Source organism: Panulirus ornatus, chromosome 50 (genome assembly GCF_036320965.1).
Source record: "Panulirus ornatus isolate Po-2019 chromosome 50, ASM3632096v1, whole genome shotgun sequence".
Taxonomy (NCBI): Eukaryota; Metazoa; Arthropoda; class Malacostraca; order Decapoda; family Palinuridae; genus Panulirus; species Panulirus ornatus.
In genome coordinates this window covers 22876572-22884071 of record NC_092273.1, presented here as the reverse complement: position 1 = coordinate 22884071, position 7500 = coordinate 22876572, and the positions used below count along the sequence as shown (strand labels likewise).

Below are 7500 nucleotides of genomic sequence, written 5' to 3'. Positions count from 1 at the left end.
GGGGGTTAGCCAGTACACACACTCTCTCTCTCTCTCTCTCTCTCTCTCTCTCTCTCTCTCTCTCTCTCTCTCTCTCTCTCTCTCTCTCTCTCTCTCTCTCTCTTTGCCCCTATAGTTCACCAAGAATGTCCACCAACGCCTCTGCCCTGAACGCTGTCAGTCGGTCGACTCAAACCTTCATTTAACCTTATATCCCTCAAAACCACAAGGAATTCCACGCCAGCGTTCCTCCCCCACACCCACACCCACCCACACCCACACCCACACCCCCACACACCCACACCCCCACACCACGACAGCAGATAAACGACCCAGACACGGCTAACATTTACATCAGAACCACGAGTAACCGTCAACACAGAACCTGAATTCACACGACGAATATCGAGTTATCTTTCCCTCTCTCAGAACGACACAGAACTTCACATATTTTTTTTTTTCTTCCAATGAATAAAATCGAGCGTAAACCACTCCCTGATCTCTGCCAACCTGGTTTAAATGTATGATCACGTCTTTGCCGGGTTGGAGCACCCACAGGGGCGTTGACCCCCCTTTTGCATACGAGGGTACGACTCTTCAACACGACACTCTGACCCCTCCTTCAAGCAGTACGACTGTACGACCCATGAGGACTAATGACGTGACCTTTGACACGACCCTTTATGGTGTAGTTTAAGAACCAGGCCATCACACCCGTGGATCGTACCGCCATATGCTGAAGAGCGGTAGGACCAGGCGATCATAAATGAAAATGTCAGATATGATGTGTGGCTCGGAAGGGAAGTTTATTTTCCCCTCCGCCAGGAGTCGCTTGGACTGGTCTTGCCTCCTCCGATATAACAGAAGGATCCGGAGGAGAATCTACCAGGTCGACCATAAGACCCAGGCTTACTATGCAGGCTGAGGCTTCCAACAGCTCAGTCGACCAGCGACCCGATTCGCCAGCTGGAGCCCAGCCTGGGTCATGGCAGTACAAGACCTCCAAGACTATGTAACCTCACAACCACATCATAATAACCCACCAGGTACAACCTGCACACAAAAAGTGTCTCGGCAACACAGAACACAACACACAAAGAACAAAGGAACCTGAATAACCAACACTTTTAGGAAAGTCTCCTTATATCTCACCATCAAAGAAAACAACAAATAAATGAATAAACAAAAGCCCCAAAAAACAAACCTAACCACAACTTTACCATAACCAAATGAACGACCAAACCCCTGAGACAGGAGGTGTGGGGGGGGGGGAGGGGGCCCTCCTCTGTCCTGGGCGACCGTGGTGTCCACCTCGGGAGTCAGACAGATCATGGACGAGAGACGAGCGCACACCCTGCCAACTTGACACATGAATTCCATCTTGGCAGTCAAGCCATCTTACGATCAATCCACTTTAGACTCCACGAAATTCATAAAAAAAAATAGACTTTGGTCTGCTGGCTCCATTATCCCTACCTTGCCATACGTACGAACGTTAACGTCAAAGGAATAATATTACGAAATACAGAAATATTCTACGTGGCCTCAAACAGACAGATGGAGCAATGACGAAAAGGAATATCATCATACACATCAACAACCATTAACATGATTAAATAAAGTACAAGTTCAATAACTCTCAGACTCATAGGAGGAAAAGAACCACTATAGATGCACAGACTCACCAAATACTCACCGAATCTAGTGAATCTTTGAGTTCATCCTTTAAGGCATCGCTGAATATTTCTCTTCGTCAATATCAAACGTCGACAGATACACACACACGAACCTGTCAACACAGCAGTGCGAGTCCTCCTCGACTTGAGCACTCAGGGCACACACACACACTCCTGCTGGTGCCAGACCTACAACACTTAGATTGTACTCTTTGACGCAGGAACCTGATGATGAACACCAGGGCAAAGTTACAGGACCAAACACGAGCAATATACCCCGGCCGACGCTGGCAGAGGTGGACTAAGGTTGTCCCTCCCCTTGTGTGTGCGGCTGGCGTGATGCGAGGCAGCGATTTTAGTGTTGGGCCAGACACACACACACACACAGAGGGGCCGGCCGGGTGGCGCAGGAGGAGCAGACAGACAGACAATGTAGGTAACCAGGGGGCGACGTGACACCAGAAGCATGGTGTCAGGGCAGTGCACGTGGAGCCACTAGAGCTGGGGAGGGAGGGTCATGCCAGGAGGAGGAGGTTATGTCATCTTGACACACCCCCACGTGTACCATTACTTGGCAACCCCACCCCACCCTCCTCACGCCTTGACCAGCAGCAGTACAAGCCTAGCATGCCCACCCTTCACACGACCAACACTCCACCCTCACACACAATGGAAAATAATGTTTTTTTCCACTTCATCAATGTCTTTTCCACTTTATCAATGTCTTTTCCACTTCATCTGTGAAACGCTACATTCGACACAGAACCAGTATAGTGCTACAAAATTGTAGAAGAGCGTAATTCATGTCGCTTGTCCTCGAGAGTCAACAAATGCCCTAACAACCTTGAGAGAACTGATGATTGATACACCCAATCGTGTTCTCCTGTTATGGTAATTCTTACATTACATACACGAGATTCTGTAGCCAGTCATTGAAGTCAGCTTGGACCATTTAAGCGGGGGGGGGGGGGTTCAAACTAGCTTTCGCACTAAACCTTGTCTTCACCAAACTACAAGTTTATTCCAACTTTTTCCACAGAGATACACATATTATTATCCTTAAACATACACTAGTAAGACATCAGAACTGAAGAACAGACACACACACCAGGCGTTATGTGACTGAAAGAAAGGATTTGTGAAGTTATTTACTCTATCATCTCTATCAGTTCCTAACATTTCGAAATATACAGGAAAATACCTTAAGATCACCTACATCCAAAGGGTAATACCTTTGGATTAGTTTACCTTAATTTCTTCAACTCCCACCCCACCACACCCTCCCCCCACCCCACCCAACCACCCCTAATCCAAGTAGAAGGGACAGTGGAAGGCTTCAAACCTCATTATAAAAAGTATGGCATGAAATCACCAAAATTATTATCAAAAAAGTATATATATATATATATATATATATATATATATATATATATATATATATTTCATACTATTCGCCATTTCCCGCGTTAGCGAGGTAGCGTTAAGAACAGAGGACTGAGCCCTTGAGGGAATATCCTCACTTGGCCCCCTTCTCTGTTCCTTCTTTTGGAAAATTAAAAACGAGAGGGGAGGATTTCCAGCCCCCCGCTCCCTCCCCTTTTAGTCGCCTTCTACGACACGTGGTTTGATCGAGTAAGTAACGTAAGAGTAAGAGAGATGTGTGGAAATAAAAAGAGCGTGGTTGAGAGAGCAGAAGAGGGTGTTTTGAAATGGTTTGGGCACATGGAGAGAATGAGTGAGGAAAGATTGACCAAGAGGATATATGTGTCGGAGGTGGAGGGAACGAGGAGAAGAGGGAGACCAAATTGGAGGTGGAAAGATGGAGTGAAAAAGATTTTGTGTGATCGGGGCCTGAACATGCAGGAGGGTGAAAGGAGGGCAAGGAATAGAGTGAATTGGAGCGATGTGGTATACCGGGGTTGACGTGCTGTCAGTGGATTGAATCAAGGCATGTGAAGCGTCTGGGGTAAACCATGGAAAGCTGTGTAGGTATGTATAGTTGCGTGTGTGGACGTATGTATATACATGTGTATGGGGGGGGGGCCATTTCTTTCGTCTGTTTCCTTGCGCTACCTCGCAAACGCGGGAGACAGCGACAAAGCAAAAAAAAAAAAAAAAAAAATTATATATATATATATATATATATATATATATATATATATATATATATATATATATATATATAGGAGTAATCAAACACATCCATCTCACCATTTCCCGTTTTTCTTACATAAACTCATTGTGTTGGTAAACTTCAGGAATAGCTTAGTGCTGAACTAAACACCAAGAGTCGAACACAAGACTTCACATCATCTGAGCTTGGCTACAGAACGCGAGGGTTCACCTGACTGATTCATATCAAGAATATCTTTATCTACTCAGACTAAAGAGATTTCTTATACATATATTCCCAGGTAAACGTTTCTATTTCCTTAAAGCACACACACATATATATTCTCTTCCCCAGATATATGTCGAATACATGTGTTTTTCTTATATATACATTTACCCCGCTAGTACCCCTCATCCCCTTCCACGTTTTCCTTTCACTATTTCTTTCCTCCATTGTTTATCAAAAACATAAACAAATGTTTACGTATTTGCCACAACAAATGTTTCCATGTTATGATGACTGTGTCGCCTGTACCCCCGACCTACCGGAATAACTTCCAGATCAGTGGCTTGACACATGAATGATAAAGGAACAGAAAACGGGGCCAAGTGAGGCGATTCCCACTGAGGCTGTCCACTGTTCTCAACGCTACCTCGCACGTGCGGGAAATGGCGAATATGAGCGTCCAATTTCAAAGCATAACGCTAATAAGTTTGTTATGGCTTTATCTGATTATTCGCTGTGCCACCTGCAGAGGCCATGTTCAGTAACTGGGTACAGTGTAGCATTTAATTCACGTAGGGCCGGACGTCCACAAGCATTGCTAGGTTGAACTGCTCACACCGCCACTAAACTACCGTTAGCCTCGTTAACAAGCATGTTTAAACCTTCGGGATAAAGTCGTCATCATGTCGTGGTCATGGGTCGTACCGACGTACTCCAACAATTAGTACACTCCTTTTCCCGACGACTCTGTTTGACCTAATTCAAACAAGCGAACCATAGCAAATCACCTTGTTAGCTACCACCTACTGATGATGCCACCCACAGAGAGTTTTACGAGTTATTTACACTAGTTTAAGGCCATCACCACGAACAGCCGCTCCCCATGTTCTTTGTTCTATATGTTCTTGTTATTACCTACGAACAAATAACCTAAAATGTTCTTCGGTTCTGTTCTACCTGCTGTAGTCTGCCTCCTACCAAGAGGGTGTGTTACAATGGTTTAGACATACAGAGAGAATGAGTGAGGAGAGGTTGAACAAATGATATACGTGGAGGGGACAAGGGGAGAGAGACCGAATTGGAGATAGGCGGATGGGGTGGAAAACGATTTTGTGCTGCCGGTGCCTGAACGTGCAAGAGGGTGAGTGGCGCGCGCGGGACAAAGTGAATTGGAGTGATGTGATACACAGGGGTATCGACGTGCTGTCAGAGGACTGAACCAGGGTATTTGAAGATGCCGGGGGAAAATCAAGGAAAGATCTGTGGGGGCTGGATGTGGATAGGGAGCTGTGGTTTCGGTGCATTATACACGACAGTTGGAGAATGGATGTGAGCGAGAGAGGCTTTTTCTTCGTCTGTTCCTGGCGCAAAAGAGGGAAACGGCGAATGAGAGATGAAACTGGAGGTGGAAGGGTGGAGTGAAAAAGATTTTGAGCGATCGTGGCCTTAATATGCAAGAGGGTGAAAGGCGTGCTCGGAATAAAGTGACTTGGAACGATGCGGTATACAAGGGTCGAAGTGCAGTCAATGGAATGAAGCAAGGCATGTGAAGCGTCTGGGGTAAAACACAGAAAGGTTTGTGGGGCCTAGATGTGGATAGGGAGCAGTGGTTTCGGTGCATTACACATGACAGAGAATGGATGTGAGCGGATGTGGCCTTTCTTCGTAGGCTCCAGGCGCTAGCGCAGGAAGCAGCGATCATTTATATATATATATATATATATATATATATATATATATATATATATATATATATATATATATATATATTCCAGTGAGTCCCATTGGACTCATAGGAATATCTTGATCACGCGCAAAATTGTGATCCTTTCCAATATATATATATATATATATATATATATATATATATATATATATATATATATATATATATATATATATATATTATACTTTGTCGCTGTCTCCCGCGTTAGCGAGGTAGCGCAAGGAAACAGACGAAAGAATGGCCCAACCCACCCACTTACACATGTATATACATATACGTCCACACACGCACATATACATACCTATACATTTCAACGTATACATATATATACATCACAGACATATACATATATATACATCACAGACATATACATATATATACATCACAGACATATGCATATATACACACGTACATATTCATACTTGCTGCCTTTATTCATTCTCGTCGCCACCCTGCAATACATGAAATAGCATCCCCCCCTCTCCCCGCGAGGTAGCGGTAGGAAAAGACAACAAAGGCCACATTCGTTCACACTCAGTCTCTAGCTGTCATGTGTAATGCACCGAAACCACAGCTCCCTTTCCACATCCAGGCCCCACCGAACTTTCCATGGTTTACCCCAGACGCTTCACATGCCCTGGTTCAATCCATTGACAGCACATCAAATGTATATATATATATATATATATATATATATATATATATATATATATATATATATATATATATACGTGTGACCCGAACTTATATGAAGTAGGGACATTTTATCATATATTTACAAAGACTGAACACCAATTTCTCTGAGCCTCAACACATCCGAAATGGACGAGATGGTTCCCTTTTACCTCCTGCCCGTGGCTTGCCCATCCGGACCCACACGCCTGTTATCATCAGTCATTTCTCTGACGAAAATAATACCAATAGATCAAGCTTGAGCATTGCACTATTTTATTCCACTGTCGTTTAGAATTATATATATATATATATATATATATATATATATATATATATATATATATATATATATATATATATATATATGTGTGTGTGTGTGTGTGTGTTTTCTCATTCAATTCAGTGTCAACTCCTCATTCCGTAACATAGAAAATAATAAGGAATGGTATCTTAGTGGAGTGCAGAGATTTCTCTTCAGTGTTACCGGATGTGTGTGTGTGTTGTCGGAATGATTTACTTCCGTATACATATATAGAAGATATACCATGCATCATGTTCTGTATACAGTATACATAGTGACACAAGCAGTCAAACAAGTTCTGGATGATAGAGGACAAGTTTCCATCACTTTTCATCCTAGGTTTACCTTCGGGTTACCACTGTAATAGATATTCTTAACACACAAATAAAAACTATGGCACTTATGTGGTCCAGACTTCAATGTAGTTGTCACTGTACATTAGCCATCATGAGGCAGACGGTAGACACCGCCGTACGTAACACACAAATCCTGTCGCAAATACAATGCATATGGCAGTAGGATAATCTAATTGTAACTCATGAGGACACGGAGGGGGTTTTAAAAAGTTCAGGGGCGAACACATTACCATTGCCATGCAGAGGTTACCCCTCCTGTAGGACGGGGGTAATACGTTACCCATACTGCTGTGGTGTGTACGTCTGTGGGCCACTTACCTCCCAAGGTGCTCCGTCTATCCCAGAATCCAGCTACAAAAACTAAATAGCTGTGGGTTGGATACTTCGAATTGGCGCGCGGTCTGCGCCAGCACCACGCGGAGCAATAGCACTCACTTGGACTTTTCCAG

General features: G+C 43.8%; 1 protein-coding gene across 1 annotated transcript in view; it reads right to left on the bottom strand.

Moving 5' to 3' along the window:
* Positions 1-7500, bottom strand: part of LOC139764657 (cyclin-dependent kinase 4-like) — a 500685-nt gene that overhangs the window by 493025 nt on the left and 160 nt on the right. The window contains exon 1 of the mRNA XM_071691517.1: positions 7370-7500. This exon is cut by the window's right edge and continues 160 nt beyond it. The gene's annotated coding sequence lies outside the window, so the exon portion shown is untranslated. The remainder of the gene's footprint in view (positions 1-7369) is intronic.